We start from the raw sequence: 24,921 nt of genomic DNA on the forward strand, positions 1-24,921 counted from the left end.
GTGGGGATGGGAAGGGAGAGGTGGAGGAGCAGAGGGAAAAGGGGAAAATGAGGGTTTAGCTGCGGAGAGGTAAAGGGGGGATGGCAGAGGGAGTAGAGGGAGAAGAGGAGCTCAGTCTGGGAAGGCCTCTTGGAGGAGGTGAGTTTTAAGTAGGGTTTTGAAGAGGGAAAGAGAATCAGTTTGGCGGAGGGGAGGAGGGAGGGCGTTCCAGGACCGCGGGAGGACGTGACCCAGGGGTCGACGGCGGGTTAGGCGAGACCGAGGGACGGTGAGGAGGTGGGCGGCAGAGGAGCGGAGCGTGCGGGGTGGGCGGTAGAAAGAGAGAAGGGAGGAGAGGTAGGAAGGGGCAAGGTGACGGAGAGCCTCGAAGCCTAGAGTGAGGAGTTTTTGTTTGGAGCGGAGGTCGATAGGCAACCACTGGAGTTGTTTAAGAAGGGGAGTGACACGCCCAGATCGTTTCTGCAGGAAGATGAGCCGGGCAGCGGAGTGAAGAATAGACCGGAGCGGGGTGAGAGAGGAGGAAGGGAGGTCAGAGAGAAGGCTGACACAGTAGTCTAGCCGGGATATAACGAGAGCCTGTAATAGTAAGGTAGCCGTTTGGGTGGAGAGGAGAGGGCGGATCTTGGCGATATTGTAGAGGTGAAACCAGCAGGTCTTGGTAACGGATAGGATGTGTGGGGTGAACGAGAGAGATGAGTCAAGGATGACACCGAGATTGCGGGCCCGAGAGACGGGAAGGATGGTCGTGCCATCCACGGTGATAGAGAAGTCTGGGAGAGGACCGGGTTTGGGAGGGAAGATGAGGAGCTCAGTCTCGCTCATGTTGAGTTTTAAGTGGCGGGCCGACATCCAGGTGGAGACGTCCCGGAGGCGGGAGGAGATGCGAGCCCGAAGGGAGGGGGAGAGGACAGGGGCGGAGATGTAGATCTGCGTGTCATCTGCGTAGAGATGGTAGTCGAAGCCGTGAGAGTGGATGAGTTCACCGAGGGAGTGAGTGTAAATGGAGAACAGAAGAGGGCCAAGAACTGACCCTTGAGGAACTCCAACAGTTAAAGGATGGGAGGGGGAGGAGGCTCCAGCGAAGGAGACCGAGAATGACCGGCCAGAGAGGTGAGAGGAGAACCGGGAGAGGACGGAGTCCGTGAAGCCAAGGTGAGATAAGGTATGGAGGAGGAGGGGATGGTCGACAGTGTCAAAGGCAGCAGAGAGGTCAAGGAGGATTAGAATGGAGTAGGAGCCATTGGATTTGGCAAGAAGGAGGTCATGGATGCTCGCCGCCGACCTCTCGCCCACGTCCGGCCTCTGGCCCAGAACCTCCTCCCCCTTCATATCTGACAGGCCACGACTCTCCCCACCTTCAAACTTTACTGAAGGCACATTTCCTCCAGGTGGCCTTCTCTCCCTAAGCTCCCTTCCATGTTACCCTTGCTCTTGGATTTGTGCCCTTTATTCACCCTACCCTCAGCCCAATAGCACTTATACATTTATATATGTGTGTATGGATATAGACAATTCATTCAGTCGTATTTATTGAGCGCTTGGGAGAACACTGTATTAAGCGCTTGGGAGAGTACAATACAATAATAGACACATTCCCTGTGCACAGCAAGCTCACAGTCTTGAGGGAATGTGAGGAGGCAAGGCCTAGCTTTAAAATCGAAGAGATTAGGTGAAAAAAAATCAATCGGTATTTATTGAGCATTTACTATGGGCAGAGCACTGTACTGAGCTCTTGGGAGAGTCCAATATAACGAGAATGTTAGCTCCCTGCCCACAGGGAGCTGAAAGAAAAGGGGATTAGGAAATGTAAGTTAAAGACTCGTATAATTATGTCCCCGTTGGACTTTGGGATCTTCAAGGAGGAAGCAGAGAAGCAGGGATGACCCAAGGATCCATGGTCATCCTGCCTGAAATGTCCAAGGAAGTCATTCCGTAGGTGTACAGAGAACTGACCCGTGTAGTGAGAGAAGGTGCCGGTTGTCAAGACAGACCAAAACATGACTAATAGTAACGATAATTAGTTGTTATTAATTAGGGAAGCAGCGTGGCTCAGTGGAAAGAGCCTGGGCTTCAGAGTCAGAGGTCATGGGTTCGACTCCCGGCTCTGCCACTTGTCAGCTGTGTGACTGTGGGCGAGTCACTTCACTTCTCTGTGCCTCAGTTACCTCATCTGTAAAATGGGGATTAACTGTGAGCCTCACGTGGGACAACCTGATTACCCTGTATCTATCCCAGCGCTTAGAACAGTGCTCTGCACATAGTAAGCGCTTAACAAATACCAATATTATTATTATTATTAATAATAATTGTGGGTTTTGTTAAGTGCTTACTGATATTCCATATCATGCTGGGAAAAACCCAAAGGAAGTCCCTGTTTTTCAACCTGCCGCTTGGTTTTTCTACCTCCTAGAAGCCTCTGCTCAAGGAGCCATCTATCTTGGGAGGCCCGGAGAGTTGATCTAGTGGCTGCTGCTTCTCCCAATCTCTCTCTGTCTCTCTCTCTCTCTCTCTCTAACCACCTTCCCCTCCTCCCCCATCCCTTCCCCTACCCCCCCCCCCCCCCCCCCAGTGTCTGGTGCTATAGCGCATTGCCTAAGGCTGCTTCACTATGCCTTCAGAACACAGGCCTGCATTTCCATTCCCTCCAGCAGTTTTGGGGGAACACTGCTGCTTTCTGCTTCTCTCACTTTTCTAACCCAGGGACACCGCACTGCAGTGAGCGCTGCCTCAGCACCAGTGGACTAACGTTGGATAATAACAATCATCATCATGTTGGTATTTGTTAAGCGCCTACTGTGTGCAGACCACTGTTCTAAGCGCTGGGGTAGATACGAAGTAATTAGGTTGTCCCACGAGAGGGTCACAGTTTTGGGGCATTTGATATGCAGAAGCATCATGGCCTAGAGGAAAGAGTCAGAGTGAGAGATCCTGAGTTCTAATCCTGACTCTTCCACTTGTCAGCTGTGTGACTTTGAGCAAGTCACTCAGCTGCTCTGTGCCTCAGTTACCTCATCTGCAAAATGGGGATTAAAACTGTGAGCCCCACGTGGGACAACCTGTTTACCTTATATCTACCCCAGTGCTTAGAACAGTGCTTGGTATGTAGTAAGCGCTTAATAATAATAATAATAATAATAATGATGATGGCATTTGTTAAGTGCTTACTATGTGCCAAGCACTGTTCTAAGCGCTGGGGTAGATACAGGGTAATCAGGGTGTTCCACGTAGGGCTCACAGACTTCATCCCCATTTTACAGATGAGGGAACTGAGGCCCAGAGAAGTAAAGTACCAACATTATTATTATTATTATTATTATTATTAAGTGACTTGCCCAAAGTCACACAGCTGACAAATGACCGAAGCGGAATTAGAACCCACGACCTCTGACTCCCAAACCCGGGCTCTTTCCACTAAGCTACGATGCTTCTCCAAACAAATTCCACAATTATTACTATAATTTTTATTACTTGTTTTGATGTCTTTCTCCCCCCTTCTAGACTGTGAGCCCGTTGTGGGCAGAGATTGCCTCTCTTTGTTGCTGAATTCTACTTTCCAAATTCTTAGTACAGTACTCTGCACACAGTAAGCCCTCAATAAATATGACTGAATGAACGAATCTTGAATCTACCCCAGCATTTAGAACGGAACTTGGCATACAAGAAGTACCAAAATTATTATTATTAATATCACCTCACCCTCAGCTACACAAGCACTTAGCTACATATCCATGAATTATTTATTTATATCAGTGTCTGTCTCCTCTTCTAGATTGTAAACTTCTCGAGTGCAGGGAACATATCAACCCACTCTGTTGTCTTGTACTCTCGACACAACTTACTCTCTCCCCTATCCCTTCGTCGATCTCATACCACCAACCCACAGCCCTGGATCACCTCCACAGTCCACCGCCTTCGCTCCTGTGTATGAACCAGAGAGTTCTGCTGGCAGAAATCCAGATAACAGGTTGACCTCCTCCACGTCAAGCTCATCCTTGCATGCTTCAACTCTGCTCTCTCCTCTGTTGGGCAACATTATTTCTTTGTCCTTATTGACTCCCATGCCCATCACCCTTTCCAGGTTCTCCAGTTGCTCCAGACATTCAACTCCCTCCTCAAACTCCCTGTTCCTCTGCCTACCCCATCCTTCACCCCTAATGACCTGAACACTTACTTTACTGGGACAGTTGAAATCTCCCCAGCTCCTGTCTAGTCCCACCCTCTTCCTGCTCCTTCTTCAATTCTCCCATTTTTCCCAGAAGTATTTCGAGGACAACTCCCTCCTCCTCTCAAAATCCCCCCCCCACCACTTGTGTATCCCACCCCATCCTTCATACCTTCATGCTTGACCCCTCTCTTTTTCCCTCCCTGACTGCCATCTTCAACTGTTTGCTCTCCAGTAGCTTCTTCCCCACTGCTTTCAAACAGGCCCATGTCTCCCCATCCTAAAAAAACCCTCCTTTGACCCCACTGCTCCCTCCAGTTATCACCCCATCTCCCTCCTCCCTCTCCAAACTCCTTGAACGAGTTGTCTATACCAACTGTTTCAAATTCCTCTCCTCTCTCTCCTTGACCTCTTCCAATCTGACTCCCCCCCTCCCCTCTTCACTCCATAGAACCTGCCCTTTCAAAGATCACTAATGATCTTGTCAAATCCAAACGATTCTACTCCAACCTAATCCTCCTCAACTTCTCAGCTGGTTTCGACACTGTCAACCCACTTCTTCTTCTGGAAATGTTATCCAACTTTGGCTTCACTGACACTGTCGTTTCCTGGTTCTCCTCTCTGGCCACTCATTCCCAGTCGCCTTTACGGACTCCTCCTCTGCCACTCACCCCTAACTATGGGAGTCCCTCAAAGTTCAGTTCTGGGTCCCTTTCTATTCTCCATCTCCACCCTCTTTTTTGGAAAACTCATTCACTCCCATGGCTTCAACTACCACCTCAGTGTGAATGATACCACCCAAATCTACATCTCCAGTCCTGATCCCTTTCCCACTCTGTTGTTTCACATCTCCTCCTGCCTTCAACACATCTCTATTTGGATGGCCTCCCATCACCTCAAACCTAACATGATTAAAACAAAACTTCTTATCTTCCCACCCAAACCCTGTCCTCCCCTTGACTTTCCCATAACTGTGGACTGCACCACCATCCTTCCTGTCTCTCAAGCTCAGATCATTTTTCTACAGAAACATTTGGGCCCTGTTTCCCCTCTCCTCAAGAACCTCCAGTGGTCGCCTATCCACTTCCGCATCAAACAGAAACTCCTCACCACTGGTTTCCCACACTTCACTCCTCTAATGCTAACCTTCTCACTGTACTTCGATCTCAACTATCTCACCACTGACCTCTTGCCCACGACCTGCCTCTGGCCTGGAACGCCCTTCCTCCTTATATCTGACAATTACTCCCTCCCCCCTGCACTCCTTAAAAGGCTTATTGAAGGCCCATCTCCTCCAAGAGGTCTTCCTGGACTAAGCCCCTCCTTTCCTCTTCTCCCTCTCCCCTGAGTAGCCCTGACTTGCTCCCTTCATTCATCCCCCTGCCCAGCCCTACAGCACTTATATACATGTTTGTCATTTATTTATACTAATGCCTGCCTCCCCTTCTAGACTGTAAACTCATTGTGGGAGGGAATGTGTCTGTTGTGTTGTTAAATTGTGCTCTCCCAAGTAATTAGTACAGTGCTGTGCACACATTGATTACTCACTAAATAGGACTGACTGACAGCATCGCTAAAATCCACCCTTTCCCTTCCAACCAAAATGTTACCACTTTAATCCCAGGACGGATCCTAGCCTGCCTTGATTACTGCATCAGCCTCCTTTGTGACCTCCCTGCCTCCTATCTCTCCCCTCTCCAGTCCATAGTTGACTCTACTGCTTGGATTTTTCTGCAAAACTGTTGAGTCCAGGTCTTCCCACTCACTCAGTTGTTCATTCGATCATATTTATTGAACACTTACTGTGTGCAAAACACTGTACTAAGCGCTTGGAAAGGACAATTCATCAAGAGATAGAGATAATCCCTGCCCAACAATGGGCTCACAGTCTAAAAGGGGGAGACAGACAACAAAACAAAAACAAGTAGCCAGGCACCAGTACCATCGAGATATATAGAATCATAGATATATACACATCATTAATAAAATAAAGTAATAAATAATATATACAAATACACACAAGTGCTGTGGGGAGTGGAAGGTTGTAGAGCAGAGGGAAGGGAGTAGGGGAATGGGGAGGGGAGGAGGGGTGGAGAGAAAGGGAGAGGTCACTCACTAACTTCCAGTGGTTGCCTGCCCACCTCAAGCAGAATCATTCATTCATTCAATTGTATTTATTGAGTGCTCACCATAATGTCTGGCACATAGTAAGCACTTGACAGATACCATAATTATTATTATTATTAGCCTTAATCCTCATTTTACAGATGAGGTACCTGAGGCACAGAGAGGTAAAGTGATTTGCCCAAGGTCACAACTGCAGACACAGATTCTGGTTGTGGGTTCTAATGCCGGCTCTGCCACTTGTCTGCTATGTGACCTTGGGCAAGTCACTTCATTTCTCTGGGCCTCAGTTACCTCATCTGTAAAATGGGGATTGAAACTGTGAGCCCCACATGGGACATCCTGACTACCTTATATCTACTTCAGCGCTTAGAAGAGTGCTTGGTACATAGTAAGCACTTAAATTCCAAAATAGTAATAATAATAATTATTATAATAAATGGCATCAATAATATTTAAATCCTAATCTCTTCTACTTAGACTGTGAACACTCATGTGGGACAAGGGAATGTGTCCAAGTTATCTTATATCTACCCCAGTTCTTTATACAGTGAGTGCTTGGTAAAAAATGAGCTATTAACAAGTACCATAATTAGTAGGCATAGTAATAGCAACCCAAGGATGCGTTCACATCAGAAGTAAAATATGCTTGAAACCAATTGATCTTCCTAACACGGGTCCGTAAATTGTACTTCTTTTAGGGGGCAGGCCATGTCTTGCACTGCTTGAATCCAGTGATGAGGGCCTCTGGATAATGTTATGGTTTCAATAAAATATAATATGAAGAAATCCATTATCCACTGCTAAGCTAAATCATTTTTCTTCCCAAGTTCTGCTGTGACCTCTGGTGTTTTGTGATAGATAACAGAAATTAACCCCACTGCTTTGGGACATTAATTTTTAGGTTACATCTCCAATCCAGGCATAGAAAACATCTCTGGGTTTTTGTGGTCGAGTTTTTGTTTGAGTGTGAGTAAAGTGGTGTACGCTGGACGTAATGCCTGCTGATCTTTGTCGGTATCAATGCTGCATTTTTGTTTTTTTGTTTGGGTTAGGGTAACATTGCGTATGCTAGTCATAGTGATTGGTATTCTTTGTCATTATCAATACTGCATTAGCTGTCAGACCTTTTGGGAAGAAATTCTTTGGGTCAGGTTTACATTCCTTTCCACCCACATGTGGAGAGATGTAGAACTTTGGTTACTCCCCAGGGCCATCAGTTTGCTGTGTCAGGTCACCAGTCTGGGTCACTCAATGAGCTGGAGACAATAGTGTCCCTCGTTTCATTGGAACTTGGGAAGAAGAGGTTTTCTGAAGCCAGGTCAGCTCTTCTCGGGTGTCCTCAAAAGGAAGGAAGATGGGTCCAACACAAGTAGAAAAGTTGTTCAGTGGCCGATCTGCTATCATCTGCCCGGCATCCATCCCCTCAAAGCAGTTTTCTGCGATTTCAGCAGGTCATGGTGCTCCCATCTAAAGGTGGTGGGATTTGCGTGGCCATGATGGAAGGCTGTTTCTGCTTATCAAATAAAGCACCCGTCATCAAAGGCTGCATCTTGGTCCTTTAAAGTAAGAAGATGCTTATCGTAGCAGACACCGGGGGTTTAGGTCAGGTTTGAAGCTCCATAATGCTACCTGCATAAAACCCAAAAGCTGAACGTAGGTCTCCTCTTGAGATTCCAGGAGAGCAGAGCAGGGCAGAGCAGAGCAGAATTTCTTCTCTGCTCTTCCTATGGCGGTTTCTTAAATTATTCCTTTCTTTTCTCTACCATTTCATCTCCTCTCCTCCCCATTCCCCTCTCCCACCCCCACCCCGCGCCTGCTTGTTAGCACTACAAAATAACTTCATTTAAATTTCTCATTAGTACTCTATGGTGAGTGCAGAAAAGGGTGAGAGAGCAAGAGAGGAAAACAGCTGCCTGAGGATTTTCCATCCTTAATTTGGGAGTTTATATTTTAGAGCTAATATTCTCTAAAAAGAAAAGTGATTCACTTTGGCTTAATGAGATATCTTATGGATTTCAAGAAGATATTTTAATGTCCACATTCCCCAAAGCTCCTTCTTTTAAAAATGGCTTATGAGAAAGGATCTTTGCAGGCCAAAGATTCAGAGTCTCCCTTTCTCCTGTCTTTTTATTAACTATCAAAAGGGTTTACCTCAAAAGCAGAACCTCTAGACTGTAAGATCATTCTGGGCAGGGAGTGTGTCTGTAATACTGTTCTATTTGTACTCTCTCAAGCGCTTAGTACAATGCCCCGCCCACAGAAGCGCTCAATAAATGACTGACTGACTCTTGCCTCTACCTTACTCTAGGAGGAAAGCCATCAGGCTGCTTGGGAGCATCTCCACCCCTTCCATTGTCAAACAGCAAAAAAGGTAAAGCAGCATAGCCTGGTGAAAAGAGCATGGGCCTGGGAGGCAGAGGACCTGGGTTCTAATTCTGGCTCCACCACTTGTCTGCTGTGTGACCTTAAGAAAGTCACTTCACTTTTGTGCCTGTTCCCTCATCTGAAAATGGAGGTGAAGACTGAGAGTCCCATGTGGGACAGGAACTGTGTCCAAACCGATTGTCTTATATCTACCCCAGTGCTCAGTACAGTGCCTGGCACACAGTAAGTGCTTAACAAATATCATTAAAAAAGAGAGGAAGTTCCAGCTGATATGTCTAGAAAAGTCCTCACCTTTAAAAACAAACAAACAAGAGTCGGGATGGTTCCCGACAAGGAGAGGGTGAGTTCCTTGGTGTCTACAAAACCCTTCTATCACTGAGATAATGCCACAGGCTGCAGCCTGTAACTAATAGTAATTATAATAATGGTGCCACTTAAGTGCTATGTGCCAACCATTGTACTAAGGACTAGGTTAGATACACAAAAATCAGGTCTGACACAGCCACTGTCCCACCTATGGGGCTCACGGTCTAAGCAGGAGGATAAACAAGGTATTGAATCCCCATTTTACAAATGAGGAAACTGAAGACTGGAGAAGTTAAGATACTTGCCCCAAGTCACATGGCAGAAGACAGAACTGAGATTAGAACCCAAGTCCTCCAAGGGTTTATTGTTCTGTTGTACTCTCCCAAGCGCTTAGTACAGTGCTCTGTCCACAGTAAGGGCTCAAGAAATACCACTGATTTGTTGATTAGTGGCATTACTAACTTGTCTGCTGTCACCTCACTTATCTGGGCCTCAGGTCCCTCATTTGTACGATGAGGATTCAAGACTTGTGAGCCCCATGTGGGGCAAGAACTACATCCAACCTGATAACAGTAATAACAACAACAGTATCTGTTAAGCACTTACTATGTGTTAAGCCCTGTACGAAGCACTGGGGTAGATACAAACTAATAGGATTGGACTCAGTCCCCTTCCCACATGGAACTCATAGTCTTAATCCTCATTTTATAGTCGAGGTAACTGAGGCATGGAGAAGTGAAGTGACTTGCCCAAGGTCACACAGAAGACAAGTGGCGGAGCCACGATCAGAACCCAGGTCTTTCTGACTTCCAGGTCTGTGCTCTAATCACTTGACCATGCTGCTTCTCTGATGAGCTTGTATCTACCCTAGCACTTAGTACAGTGCCTGGTACATAGTAAGCACTCACATATCATGCAACTCCTAATCCCCTACTGGGAAACTCTTCTGAGGCATCAAAGCCCCATGCAAAAGCGTATGAGCTGACAGAAGAACTAAATACACATTAAATCACCAAATCCCCCATCACTGGGAGGAGGGGAGAGTTTGAAGATGGCAGGTTCCTAACCAACAGAAGCAAACCTTTCTTTATAATAATAATGATACTGATGGTATTTGTGAAGCGCTTACTGTGTGTCAAACACTGTTCTAAGCACCGGGGCAGATACAAACTAATCAGGTTGGACAAAGTCCATGGTCCACGTGGGGCTCAGGTCTTAATCTCCATTTTACAGATGAAGTAACTGAGGCACAGAGAAGTGAAGTGACTTGCCCAAAGTCACAAAGCAGACAAGTGGCAGAGTGGGGATTAGAACCCAGGACCTTCTGACTCCCAGGCCCATGCTGTTTCCTCTAGGCCATGACACTTCTCTACACATAGTGGGTAGAAAGCAGAGGGAGCACAGTCCTTCGAGCGGCTGAACCTGCAGAAGATATTAAGTTCAAGAGGGGTTGGCACGGGTCCATTTGTAACCCCACTGGGCGACAAGAGATAGCGTAAGGGTGGGAGAAATCGAGGGGGATCCGACAGTCCATTCCTCACCATGAGAGGATCCGAGGGTGGTCTGCACACCATTCCTCTCAGAGTCTTTCCGCTGTTGGAGAAGGAGTCCTGGGCTGCAAAGGCCTTAGGGCTGAGCCAGAAAGATGGTGCTCAAGATCTGATGTCTCCTAGGAAGGCCAAGAGAATTCTCAATGGCTGGGTAATCATTCAACCTCCTCCAAGAGGCCTTCCCTGACTAGGTCCTCCTTTCCTCTTCTCCGATGCCCTTCTACATCGCCCTGACTTGCTCCCTTAATTCATCCCTCCTCCCAGCCCCACAGCACTTATGTCCATATCTGCAATTTTATTTATTTCTATTCACATCCATCTCCTCCTCCAGACTGTAAGCTCATTGTGGGCAGGGACTGTGTCTCTTTATTGTTGCACCGTCCTTTCCCATGCACTTAGTACAGTGCTCTGCACACTGTAAGTGCTCAATAAATACGAGTGAATAAATGAATGAATGATGGTGACATTTGCTGAAACATCTCCATATGTCACGGACCGTACTAAGCGCTAAGGTAGATACAAGACAATCCGGTCAGACACAGCTCCTGTCCCACATGGGCCACACAGTCTAAGCAAGAGGGATAAGAAGTATTTCATTCCCATTTTATGGATGAGGAAACCGAGGCCCAGCAGTGTTAAAGGTCTCAGAGCAAGGAATAATAATGATAACTATGGTATTTGTTAAGCACTTACTATGTCCCAAGCATTGATCTCAGCACTGGGCACTGTTCTAAGCACTGGGTAGAGGCAGAGTCAGGCTTAGAAGGCAGCTTTCCTGAATCCCTGGCCTGTGCTCTCCCCTTTAGGAAAAGGAGCTAAAGCTGAGGAATTCACTGAATTTTTCTTCACCTTGAAACTCACGATGCTTCGCACAATCGTGGTTATCAGCTCGGAGAATTACTGCCCTTGTTCCAAGCAACACTTAGCACCACAGGACAGAAACGTCGACTTCAACCTCCATTTTTCAGAGAACGCCAAACAAAAGGCGGAAGGAAGGGTGGGGAAATTCCGTGTTTAGGATCGGTGTCTTATCAACAGAGGGCTGGGAGGGAAGCTAAAGTGGCAGGAACATTTCTGCAATCACAGATCACTGCAGACTGCTCTGCTATGCTCCTCTTGCACAGCACAGGGCAGTGTTACAAAATGTAGAATTATCAGTAACCATTAGAAGAACGAAAAGCGTTGCATTGCGGGTTTTTGTTTTTGTTTTTGTTTTCTGGACAATGTCCCTACTGTGTTTCTCTGTTTAGAGTAAAAATGTGCAATCCTTTTTATCAACATGTTTAAATTAGTTTAGTACAAAAAAGAAAAAAGATCTACCATCCTGATATAAGGACCGGTCTTCACTACTAGTTATTTAATCAAAAACGCGCTAAAGACTCTCTGCTGCATTTGGAGAAAATCAACTTGCCTCACATTAGAGAGGCTCAGACAGTCCCCCATTTGCAATGAACTCAACCCTTAGTACAGTGTTTAGTACAGTGCTCTGCACACTTAGAGAGCTCAATAAATACCAGTGATTGAGTGGTTGAACCCATGGGCATTCCAGATCACCCCAAAGATAAGGGGAAAGGATCCCGGGGACTGTGGCACCCTAACGCTTAGTACAGTGATTTACACACAGTAAATGCTCAATAAATATGATTGAATGAATGAATGAACCTCCAGGGGGCCTGAAAATTCATTTTAAAACAGTGAGTCCCACTCCAAAGATAACCTAAGGAGCTCTAGTCCCCAAAATTCAATCATACTTACTGAGCACTTACTGTGTGTGGAACACTGTACTAAGCCCTTGGGGTAGTATCTGGGTTGGCAGACAAGGTTCCTGCCCACGACGAGCTTACGGTTTAGAGAGGGAGACAGACATTAAAATAAATGAGTAAATTACAGACACGTACATGAGTGTTGTGGGGCTGAGGGAGGGGTGAATTAAGGGATCAAATCCAAGTGCGAGGATGACATAGAAGGGAGTGGAAGTAAAGGAAATGAAAGCCTAGTCGGTGACTCAATCAGTCATATTTATTGTGCGCAGTGAACTAAGTACTTGGGAGAGTACAATGCAACAATATAACAGACACAGTTCCTGCCCACAACAAGCTTACAGTCTAGAAGGGGGAGACAGGCTTTACTATAAATAAATGACGGATATGGACATAAGTGCTGTGGGCCTGGAAGGCGGGATGAATAAAGGGAGCAAGCCAGGCCGACGCAGAAGGGAATGGGAGAAGAAGAAATGAAAGCTTAGTCAGGGAAGACCTCTTGGAGGAGATGTGCCTTCAGTAAGTCTTTGAAGGAGGAGAGAGTGATTGTCAGCTGCGAAAAGTGGAAGGCTTCAATCCGCCAGATAATTTAAAGGGTGGTGCTGATGGCAAGATCTCTGAGAAACAAGGAATGCCTAAAGTTCAATCTCAGACACACTCAGTCACTGGAGTTTCCAAACACCAAACTCATCCAATTAAGTACCTAAGTCATCATGGCATTCACTGAGCATGACTCGCTCTACAGAGCCCCATAGAAAATACAAAAAAAAAAAAAGATATGTTCTTTTTCCCTGAGTTATCAAAACGTATATGAAGGCCCCATATGCAGGGTTAGGATTTGAGGCAGGAAAGAACTAGGGTTAGGACTGTGGTTGGTCACAGAACTGTAAATTATGTAACAACTGACCAGTTGGGATTTTGGGTGGGGGGGGGTTGGTAGTATTTAAGTGATTACTATTTGCCAAGCACTGTGCTAAGGCTGGGGTAGATACAAGTTAATCAGGTTGGACACAGTCCACGTCCCAGGTGGGACTCACGGTCTTAATCCCCATGAGGTAACAGAGAAGTTAAGTGAGGCCCAAGGTCACAAAGCAGACAAGTGGCAGAGCAGGATTAGAATCCAGGATCTTTCCACTATGTCATTCTACTTCCCCTATTAAAGTGCACTAAGAGGAAACTCCCTATGCTTTGCATTTCAGAATTTCAATCCATCAGTCGTATTTACTGAGCACTTGCTATGTGCAGAGCACTGTACTAAGCACTTGGGAGAGTACTGTCTAACAGAGTTGGTAGACATGTTCCCTGCCCTCAACGAGCTTAGTCTCAAGGGGGAGAAAGGCGTTAATATAAATAAATTACGGATATGTACATAAGTCCAGTAGGGTTGAGGATGGGGGTGAATAAAGGGAGCAAATTCAATTGCAAAGGCGACACAGAAGGGAGATGGAGAAGAGTCAGTCAGTCAATCGTATTTGAGAGCTTACTCTGTGCAAAGCACTGGGTTAAGTGCTTGGGAGAGTACAATAGAACAGTGTAATAGACTCCTTCCGTGCCCACAGTGACCTTACAGTCTAGAGGAAATGAGGGCTTAGCCAGCTAAGGGCTCTTGGAGAAGAAGTGCCTTCAATAAGATTTTATTGATGGGGAGAGTAATTGTTCATTCATTCAATTCATTCAATCGCATTTATTGAGCACTTACTGTGTGCATAACACTGTAGTAAGCACTTGGAATGTACAATTCAGCAACAAAGAGACAATCCCTGCCCACAACGGGCTCAAGGTCTAGAAGGGGCGAGACAGACATCAAAACAAGTAAACAGGCATCGATAGCATCAGTATAAATACAGTTAGAAATATACACACATCAGTAATAAAATAGAATTATAAATATGTACATATATACACAAGGGCTGTGAGGTGGGGAGGGGGTAGAGCAAAGGGAGCGAGTTTGGAGTGATGTAGAAGGGGAGGAGAGGAAAGGGGGGGCTTCGTCTGGTAATTGTCAGATATAAGGAAGGGCGGTGTTCCAGGCCAGAGGCAGGGCTTGGGTGAAGGAATGATGGAGCAATATACGAAATGGAGGTATAGAGAGAAGATCAGCATCAGAGGAGCAAAGTGTGTGGGCTGGGTTGTAGTAGGAGAGTAAGGAGGTGAGGTAGGAGCGGGCAAGGTGACTGAGAGCTTTAAAAACCAACGGTGAGGAGTTTCCCATTTGAGTATGCTGAAAGGGTAGGCTGAATCCCAATCAAATTTGGCAGCTTGACCCACTACCGCCTTCCCCGCCCCCACTACTAATAATCATGACACTTGATAAGTGTCCATTATGTGTCAAGCACTGTTCTAAGCACTGGGGTAGACACAAGTTAATCAGATTGGACACAGTCCCTGTTCCACGTGGAGCTCACATCTAGGTAGAAGGGAGAACTGATATTTAATCCCCCTTTTGCAGATGAGGAAAATGAGGCCTAGAAGTGCAAGTCACACAGCAGGCAAATGGCAGATCTGGGATCAGAACATAGTTCCTCTGACTCCCAGATCTGGATGCTTTCTCCTAAGGCTATTTCTCTTAAGCAGGTGAGAGAACAGGTATTGAATCCCCACTTTGCAGATGAGGTAACTGAGGCACAGGAGTGAAGCATCTTGCCCAAGGTCACGCAGCGGGAAATTGGCAGAACCGGGATTAGAACCCAGGTGCTCTGCCTTCCAGGCCCGGGCTCTTTCCGCTAGGTCACGCTGCTGCTAACCATAACCCAGCATCTAGCGACTCACCGAGGGATCCGAGAGGTTTATCAATCATATTTATTGAGGACTTACTGTGTGCAGAGCACTGAACTAATAATAATAATAATAATGTTGGTATTTGTTAAGCACTTACTAGGTGCAGTGCACTGTTCTAAGCGCTGGGGTAGACACAAGGGCAACAGGTTGTCCCACTTGGGGCTCACAGTCTTAATCCCCATTTTACAGATGAGGTAACTGAGGCACAGAGAAGTTAAGTGACTTGCCCACAGTGGCAGAGCTGGGATTCGAACTCACGACCTCTGACTCCAAAGCCCAGGCTCTTTCCACTGAGCCCTGCTACTTGGGAGAGTACAACAGACCAATAGCAAGTTTATCAGTCAATCACATTTATTGAGCCCTTAGTTTGTGCTGAGTCCTGTTCTAAGTGCTTGGGAGAGTACAATACAACAATAAACAGACACATTCCCTGCCCACAAGGAGTTTATCAATCAATCGTATTTATCGAGCCTTGCTGTGTGCAAAGCACTGTACTAAGCGCTTGGGAGAGTGCAATGTAACAATAGCTTTCTTCCACAAGACTCTGATCAAAGTGACCGTGAGATTCAGAATGGAAATGGATATAGGTTTGGAGGCCAGCCGGACCCAGCGGATTTCTCCCGGTGCCTTGTGTCTTGGCTCAAGGGGGGCAGAATGGTGAGCACTGGAGGGGAGCACTAGAAGTGAGCCCTGGAGGTGAGCCATGAGAGGGGAAACAAAGAAGGGCAGAGATTCCAGGGGTGCAGAGACAATATTTGGGAGCCGAGGGGAGGAGGGCCAGAGAGACAGGGAGCCGGCAAGAAGTCCTCGTCCGCACCTGGCCAGCTATCAGGTCTCCTCCTCTTGTAAGAGCCAATACTGCTTGCATTATAGGCAACTCTGGTGGCCAAAGAGAAGTGAACATCACATAAACCGGCTCTTCCGTGCTTTATCCGCAAATAGATACTGGTCCTCTGTGCACTCTTTCATTCACTCAATCGTATTTATTGAGCGCTTACCGTGTGCAGAGCACTCCTGTGACACTCACCATCAACTGCACATTGCATCCTATTTATTTTATGTATTTATATTAATGTCGCTCTCCCCCTTTAAACTGTGAGCTCATTGTGGGCAGGGAATATGTCTGTTTATTGTTGTATTGTACTCTCCCAAGCGCTTAGTTCAGTGCTTTGCACAGGATAAGGGCTCAATATATGTGATTTAGTGAATATAGTACTCTCCCAGATGCTTAGTACAGTGCTTTGCACATATTAAGTGTTCAATAAATAGGATTGAATAGGATTGAATGAATTTACATTAGAAAAGCAGATTCCTGCACTTAGATCTGTGACCTTTGGACATTTGATTTTCATCCCACCTCAAACCCCATGGCACTTATGTACCTATCTTTAAATTATATATTCTAATTGCTTATTTATTCATATTCATGTCTGTCTCCCCTCTAGACTGTAAAAGCTTGTTATGGGAAGGAACATGTCTGCTAATTCAACATGGCCTAGTGGACAGAGCACGGGCCTGAGAGTCAGAGGATTTGGGTTCTAATCCCGACTCTGTCACTTTTCTGCTGTGTGACCTTGGGCAAGTTACATCACTTCTCTGGGCCTCAGTTCCCTGTAAAATGGGGATTAAGACGGTGAGCTCCATGTGAGAAAGGGACTGTGTCCAACTCAATTTGCTAATATTTCCCCGCCCAGCATTTGGTACAGTGCCTGGCACATAGTAAGCGCTTAAATACCATTAATTATCATTCTTATTAATTCTGTTGCATTGTGTTCTCCAAAGCGCTTAGTACCGTGCTCTGCACTCAGTAAAAGCTCAGTCGATGCAATGGACTGAGAGAGGAAAACTTGAGACAGATGAGTTGGATCCACAATTTCAGTGGTTCTCATTAATGATCCTGATACTGCAGAAGTATTATTTTGGAGTCCTGGTCCCAGCAGGCGAAAACCCACATTTCAGGAGATATTTTGATGTTGTTTTCAATATCTTGCAAAGTATTGACTTCTTAAGGTATTACCACTACTCTGATAAGGAACTGCACTCAGTCATTTCCAGTTCTATAAGAGAATGGATATTAAAATAAACCTTTAAAGGGTCAGAAAGCCCCACGCTGAGAATAATAATAATATTATGGCATTTGTTAAGTGCTTACTATGTGCCTGGCACTGTACCAAGCTCTGGGAATTTGTAGAAGAAACAGAAATGCCCATTTAAATGTCTTGCTGAAGTAACCCACACTACAATTAAGAAGGAAGAGTGAGAAGGAGGATAAAAGGATAGCCAGGCCTGTTGGAGGTGAGAAAAGGGAAGGAGGGAGGCGGCTAAAACTCTAAATAATTAACACTGAAGTTTTTGCTTTTCAAGAATGCTGAGGTGGGGGTAGGGAAGTTGGTTTCAAACCCCTCTCCCCCACAAACATATACACACTTTTATACTGAGCCAAGCTGCCTCTTCCTATCTGATAGACAGCGACTCTCCTCCCCTTCAAAGTCTTAGTGAAAGTCCATCTCCTCCAAGAGGCCTTCCCTGACAAAGCCCTCATGTCCTTTTCTCCCACTCCCTTCAGCATCATTCTTGCACTTGGATTTGCTCCCTTTATTCACCCTCCCTCAGTCCCAACAACCCAGCCCAACACTTCCAGTGCCAACCTCGTTGTACCTCGACCTCATCTATCTCAACGCCAACCTCTCGCCCAAGTCCTGCCTCTGGCCTAGAACACCCTCCCTCCTCAGATCCTACAGTTACTCTCCCTGACTTCAAAGCCTTAATGGGGGCATGTTTCCTCCAAGAAGTCTTCCCTAAGCGCCCCCCTTCCTTGTCACCCTGACTTGCTGTCTTTATTCATCCCCCCTCCCAGCCCCACAGTATTTAGGTCCATATCTGTCGTTTATTCATTTATATTTATATAAATAGTATATAAATTCATTTATATTAACGTGTCTCTTCCTCCAGACTGTAAGCTCGTTGTCTGCAGGGAATGCATCTAAGTTACGCTGTACTCTCTCGAGTGCTTAGTACAGTCCTCGGCACACAGTAAGCACTCGGTAAATACGATTGACTGAGTGACTACCGACTCTGCCATACTGTACTTTTCCAAGTGCTTACTACAGTGCTCTGCGCTCAATAAGCATTCAGTGTTAGAGAAGCAGCGTGGCTCAGTGGAAAGAGCCCGGGCTTGGGAGTCATAGGTCATGGGCTCGAATCCCAGCTCGGCCGCTTGTCAGCTGTGTGACTGTGGGCAAGTCACTTCACTTCTCTGTGCCTCAGTTACCTCATCTGTAAAATGGGGATGAAGACTGTGAGCCCCATGTGGGACAACCTGATGACCCTTTATGTACCCCAGCGCTTAGAACAGTGCTCTGCACCTAGTCAGCGCTTAACAAATACCAACATTATTATGAGTAACATTGATTGATTTGAACGCCCCCTGTGGGCAGAGCCCTGAACTAGGCATTCATTTATTCCATCTCATTTATTAATAATGTTGGTACTTGTTAAGCACTTACTATGTGCAGAGCATTGTTCTAAGCGCTGGGGCAGAGTTGGAAACACGTTCCCTGCAACTAGAACAGCAACAGAATGGAAAGATGAATAAAGCGATTCGGAGAAGCAGCGTGGCACAGTGGAAAGAGCCCGGGCTTGGGAGTCGGAGGTCATGGGTTCCAATCCCGGCTCTGCCACTTGTCAGCTGTGTGACTTTGGGCAAATCACTTAACTTCTCTGGGCCTCAGTGACCTCATCTGTAAAATAGGGATTGAGACTGTGAGTACCACGTGAGACAACCTGATTACCTTGTATCTACCCCAGTGCTTAGAAAAAGTGCTTGGCACATAGTAAGTGCTTAACAAATACCATTATTATTATTATGTGATTGGGTCTGTGTCCACCTCCCAAGTCTGTGTTCTGCCTTTAAATCCCTTCTGCCAGGCAACAACCTCTGTCTCCAGCTTGCCTCTGCATTCCTGAAACAGCACGGTGTAATTCATAGAGCACGGTCCCAGGAGTCGGAAGGTCATGGGTTCTAATCCCTGCTCCGCCACTGGTTTGCTGTGTGACCTTGGGCAGATCACTTTACTTCTTTGGGCCTCAGTTACCTCATCTATGAAATGGGGATTGAGACTGTGAACCCCACGTGGACCAGGGACTGCATCCAATCCAGCGCTTAGTACAGTGCCCAGCACCAAGTAAGCACTTGACAAATACCACGATTATTATTATGAAAAGCTGGCACCCCAGAAAACTTGTTGCGGGCAGGGAACGTATCCACCAACTGTTACATTGTACTCTCCCAAGACTTTAGTAATAATAATAATAATGTTGGTATTTGTTAAGCACTTACTATGTGCAGAGCACTGTTCTAAGCACTGGAGTAGATACAGGGTAATCAGGTTGTCCCAAGTGAGGCTCACAGTTAATCCCCATTTTACAGATGAATCACTGAGGCACAGAGAAGTTAAGTGACTTGCCCATAGTCACACAGCTGACTAGTGGCACTGTCTCCCTATCTCGCCCTATCTCCCTACTACCCTTCCTTTCCAAAATCCTAGAACGAGTGGTCTACAATCGATGCTTAGAATTCCTGAACTCACATTCTCTCCTAGACCCCCTCCGATCTGGCTTCCGTCCCCTCCGCTCTACCGAGACTGCTCTCTCTAAGGTCACCCGTGACCTCCTTCTTGCCAAATCCAGTGGCTCCTACTCCATTCTGATCCTCCTTGACCTCTCTGCTGCCTTTGACACTGTCGACCATCCCCTCCTCCTCCATACCTTATCTCACCTTGGCTTCACGGACTCCGTCCTCTCCCGGTTCTCCTCTCACCTCTCTGGCCGGTCATTCTCGGTCTCCTTCGCCGGAGCCTCCTCCCCCTCCCATCCTTTAACTGTTGGAGTTCCTCAAGGGTCAGTTCTTGGCCCTCTTCTGTTCTCCATTTACACTCACTCCCTCGGTGAACTCATCCGCTCTCACGGCTTCGACTACCATCTCTACGCAGATGACACGCAGATCTACATCTCCGCCCCTGTCCTCTCCCCCTCCCTTCAGGCTCGCATCTCCTCCCGCCTCCGGGACGTCTCCACCTGGATGTCGGCCCGCCACCTAAAACTCAACATGAGCGAGACTGAGCTCCTCATCTTCCCTCCCAAACCCGGTCCTCTCCCAGACTTCTCTATCACCGTCGATGGCACGACCATCCTTCCCGTCTCTCGGTCCCGCGATCTCGGTGTCATCCTTGACTCCTCTCTCGTTCACCCCACGCATCCTATCCGTTACTGAGACCTGCCGGTTTCACCTCTACAATATCGCCAAGATCCGCCCTCTCCTCTCCACCCAAATGGCTACCTTACTGCTATGGGCTCTCGTTATATCCCGGCTAGACTACTGTGTCGGCCTTCTCTCTGACCTCCCTTCCTCCTCTCTCACCCCGCTCCGGTCTATTCTTCACTCCGCTGCCCGGCTCATCTTCCCGCAGAAACGATCTGGGCATGTCACTCCCCTTCTTAAACAACTCCAGTGGTTGCCTATCGACCTCCGCTCCAAACAAAAACTCCTCACTCTAGGCTTCGAGGCTCTCCATCACCTTGCCCCTTCCTACCTCTCCTCCCTTCTCTCTTTCTACCGCCCACCCCGCACACTCCGCTCCTCCGCCGCCCACCTCCTCGCCGTCCCTCGGTCTCGCCTATCCCGCCGTCGACCCCCGGGCCACGTCCTCCCGCGGGCCTGGAACGCCCTCCCTCCTCACCTCCGCAAAACTGATTCTCTTCCCCTCTTCAAAACCCTACTTAAAACTCACCTCCTTCCCAGACTGAGCTCCTCTTCTCCCTCTACTCCCTCTGCCACCCCCCCTTCACCTCTCCGCAGCTAAACCCTCTTTTTCCCCTTTTCCCTCTGCTCCTCCACCTCTCCCTTCCCATCCCCACAGCACTGTACTCGTCTGCTCAACTGTATATATTTTCGTTACCCTATTTATTTTGTTAATGAATTGTACATCGCCTCGATTCTATTGAGTTGCCATTGTTTTTACGAGATGTTCTTCCCCTCGACTCTATTTATTGCCATCGTTCTCGTCTGTCCGTCTCCCCCGATTAGACCGTAAGCCCGTCAAACGGCAGGGACCGTCTCTATCTGTTGCCGACTTGTTCATCCCAAGCGCTTAGTACAGTGCTCTGCACATAGTAAGCGCTCAATAAATACTATTGAATGAATGAATAGTGGCAGAGCCAGAAGTCAAACCCATGATCTCTGACTCCGAAGCCCAGGCTCTTTCCACTGAGCCACGCTGCTTCCCAACACTTCTCTGCACATGGTAAGTGCTCAGTAAATATCACTAATTGATTGGGAGGAGATGGGAGGAGAAGGCTGGCCCTCTGAAACATAAAAAGTTCTTCCCTTCCTCTCCTTCCCCAGTCCTTTGGCAGCTCCCGTGGGGGAGATTCTGCAGGTGTTGCTCAGTCAGAAGCTCTGAAATATGGGATCACTCACCAGCACAGAAGGCAGGTTTTCTTATTGATCAATCAGTGGAGTGCTCAACAAGTATCAATTGCCGATTGGAAATAGTTGGTGGACATGTTCCCTGCTCACAACAGATGTACAGCCTGGGCCGGTTGTGGGGGAGGAGATCCGGCAGAGGCTGGCCTAATAGCTAGAGATAGGGCCTGGGTATCCGCAGGACCTGGGTTCTAATCCCCACTCTACCACTTGTCTGCTGGGTGACCTTAGCTAAATCACTTCCCTGGGCCTCAGTTACACCATCTGTAGAATGGGGATTAAAGACCATGCACCCCATGTGGGGCAGGGATTGTGCCCCACCCAATTTGCTTGGATCCACCACAGCACCGGGGAAGCAGCGTGGTTTAGGAGCAAGAGCCCTGGCTTGGGAGTCAGAGGTCAGGGGTTCTGATCCCAGCTCCACCACTTATCAGTCATGTGACCTTGGGCAAGCCACTTAACTTCTCTGTGCCTCAGTTACCTCATCGGTAAAATGGGGAGTGAGACAGTGAGCCCCATGCCGGGACGACGTGATTACCTCGTATCTACCCCAGTGCTTAGAACAGTGTGTGACGCATAGTAAGTGCTTAACCAATACCATCATCATTATTATTATAGTACCTGGAGCAAAGTAAGCATTTAACAAATACTATCATCAACATCATTACTATTACAGCACCTGCCACAAAGTAAACACTTAACAAATAGCACAGTTACTGTTATTAATGTTATTATGAGGGGAGGGGAGAAGGGGAGGGTGGGGAAGGTTCAGTTTCCTCATCTGAAAATGGGAATGAACTGTCTGTTCTCTCTCCGTCTTGGACTGTGAGTCCTGCATGGGGCAGGAACTGCGACGGGTCTGTTTGTCTTGACTCTCCTCCAGCGCTTAGTACAGTCCTTGGCCCCCGGTAATCACTGCACAAACACTAGGACGACTATTAATAAACATCCCTGGTTGATCAGCCCCATTTTATAGACGTTTTGCACATTATACATAGATGTTCAATGGAGGAGGTTGTGGCGGGGAGAAGCGTTGCGTGGTTTCCAAATCGGGGAGATCATTCATTCATTCATTCAATCGTATTAATTGAGCGCTAACCGTGTGCAGAACACTATGCTAAGCGCCTGGAAAGTACAATTCAGCCATACAGAGAGACGATCCCAGCCCACACCGGCCCAGGGCAAGGTAGGAGAGGCATCTCCCCCCTCCCACCCCATCCCAACTTCCCCGGGACCCCAAGTCCGTCAAAAAGATTGACTGGGCGCTTACTGTGTGCAGAGCACTGTACTAAGCGCTCGGGAGAGGACGACGCAATATAACTGATGCGGTCCCTGGTCCTGAACTCGAACTCCTTCTGACTCGGGAGGCGGGGAAAGGGGAGGGGGCTGAGACAGGAATAGGGGAAAATGACGAGGGGGTGAGATGGGGACAGGGAGGAAAAGAGGAGGGGGTTGAGATGGGAACGGGGGGGGGGAAGGGGAGGGGGCGAGATGGGAACGGGGGAAAAGGGGAAGGGGTGAGATGGGAACAGGGGAAAAAGAGGTATGGGGACAGGGGAAAAAGAGGGAGTGAGATGGAGACGGGGGAAAAGAGGAGGGGGTGAGACGGGAACAGGGGGAAAGGAGGAGGGGGTGAGATGGGAACAGGGGAAAAAGAGGGATGGGGACAGGGGAAAAAGAGGGAGTGAGATGGGGACGGGGGAAAAGAGGAGGGGGTGAGACGGAAATGGGCAAAAAGGAGGGGGCTGAGACGAGGACGGGGGAAAAAGAACTGAGGATAGAGACGGGAACGGGGGAAAAAGAGGAGGGGGTAAAACAGGAAAGGGGGAAAAGAGGAGGAAGGCTGAGACGAGGATGGGGGGAAAGAACAGGGGGCAGAGACGGGAATGGGGGGGAAAAGAGGAGAGGATGAGATGAGGACGGGGGAAAAGAGGAGGGGGCTGAGACGGGACCAGGGGGAAAAGAGGAGGGGGCTGAGATGGGAACAGGGGGAACAAGAGGAGGAGGTGAGATGAGGACAGGGGGAGAAGAGGAGGGGCTGAGACGAGGACGGGTGGAACAGGAGGAGGAGGGGGCTGAGATGGGACCAGGGGAAAAAGAGGAGGGGGCTGAGATGGGACCAGGGGAAAAAGAGGAGGGGGCTGAGATGGGACCAGGGAAAAAGAGGAGGGGGCTGAGATGGGACCGGGGGAAAAGAGGAGGGGGCTGAGATGGGACCGGGGGAAAAAAGAGGAGGGGGCTGAGATGGGACCAGGGGAAAAAGAGGAGGGGGCTGAGATGGGATCGGGGGAAAAAGAGGAGGGGGCTGAGATGGGACCAGGGAAAAAGAGGAGGGGGCTGAGATGGGACCGGGGAAAAAGAGGAGGGGGCTGAGATGGGACCAGGGGAAAAAGAGGAGGGGGCTGAGATGGGATCGGGGGAAAAAGAGGAGGGGGCTGAGATGGGACCAGGGAAAAAGAGGAGGGGGCTGAGATGGGACCGGGGGAAAAGAGGAGGGGGCTGAGATGGGACCGGGGAAAAAAGAGGAGGGGGCTGAGATGGGACCAGGGGAAAAAGAGGAGGGGGCTGAGATGGGACCAGGGGAAAAAGAGGAGGGGGCTGAGATGGGACCAGTAGAAAAAGAGGAGGGGGCTGAGGTGGGACCAGGAGAAAAAGAGGAGGGGCAGAGAGGAGGACAGGGAGGAAAAAGGGGAGGGGGCTGAGACGGGACCGGGGGGAAAGGGGGAGGGGGTGAGAGGCGGCCAGGGGATAGGGAGGAGGATGAAGCGATCCCCGGAGTGAAGAGCCCCCCCAAATCTTCTCCTGCGACCCCCCCCCCGTCCCCCAGAGAGAGACCCACCATCGTCCCCTCCCCGCTCTTGCCTCCGTCTGGGTTTCCGTCCCCCGGAATCCGTCTCCCCGGCCGGGGCCCAGCCGGCCCGCCGGCTCTTCTTCTCTTCTCCGCCTCCAACCCAGGGTCCCCATGGCTCTGGCCGGGGGAGGGGACGGATCCCTCCCCCCCCGAAGCCCCCCAAGACAACCTGCCCACCCCCGACCCGCCCCCAATCCCCCCGCGCCTGGAGCCGGGGGGGGGGGTTTCGCTGACCGGTCCTGGGGGTCCTGGGGGTCCTGGAGGTCGTGGGGTCCGTAGCCGGGGCTGCAGGCTTGCTGTCCTGTCCTGTCCTGTCCTGTCCTGTCCTGTCCGGGAGGGCAGGGGAGGGGAGCGGCCCCGGCCCCCGCCCCCGCCCCCCAGCTCCGCCCCCTCCCCGGCCCGGGGGCGGCTCGGACCCAGGCAGTCACCGTGGCGCTCCCACCCTGCCAGGCACGCTGTGCCTCACGCCCACGACCGCCCCCGCTGCCCGCTCTCCCGCCCCCCTCCTCCTCCCCCGA

The 24,921-nt window shown here is 48.7% G+C and overlaps 1 protein-coding gene across 2 annotated transcripts in view; it reads right to left on the bottom strand.

Annotated features, from left to right (window-relative positions):
• The window catches only part of ELMO1 (engulfment and cell motility 1), a 211,655-nt gene extending 186,935 nt beyond the window's left edge, over positions 1–24,720 (bottom strand). Inside the window, exons 1-2 of one of the 2 annotated variants that reach the window (XM_029048923.1) lie at positions 24,638–24,720; positions 10,522–10,649 (exon numbers count right to left, since the gene is read on the bottom strand). The gene's annotated coding sequence lies outside the window, so the exon portion shown is untranslated. The remainder of the gene's footprint in view (positions 1–10,521; positions 10,650–24,637) is intronic. The other variant, XM_029048924.1, reaches the window with a different exon arrangement.
• Positions 24,721–24,921: the final 201 nt, after the last annotated feature.

This window comes from Ornithorhynchus anatinus, chromosome 21, assembly GCF_004115215.2.
Source record: "Ornithorhynchus anatinus isolate Pmale09 chromosome 21, mOrnAna1.pri.v4, whole genome shotgun sequence".
Classification (NCBI taxonomy): domain Eukaryota; kingdom Metazoa; phylum Chordata; class Mammalia; order Monotremata; family Ornithorhynchidae; genus Ornithorhynchus; species Ornithorhynchus anatinus.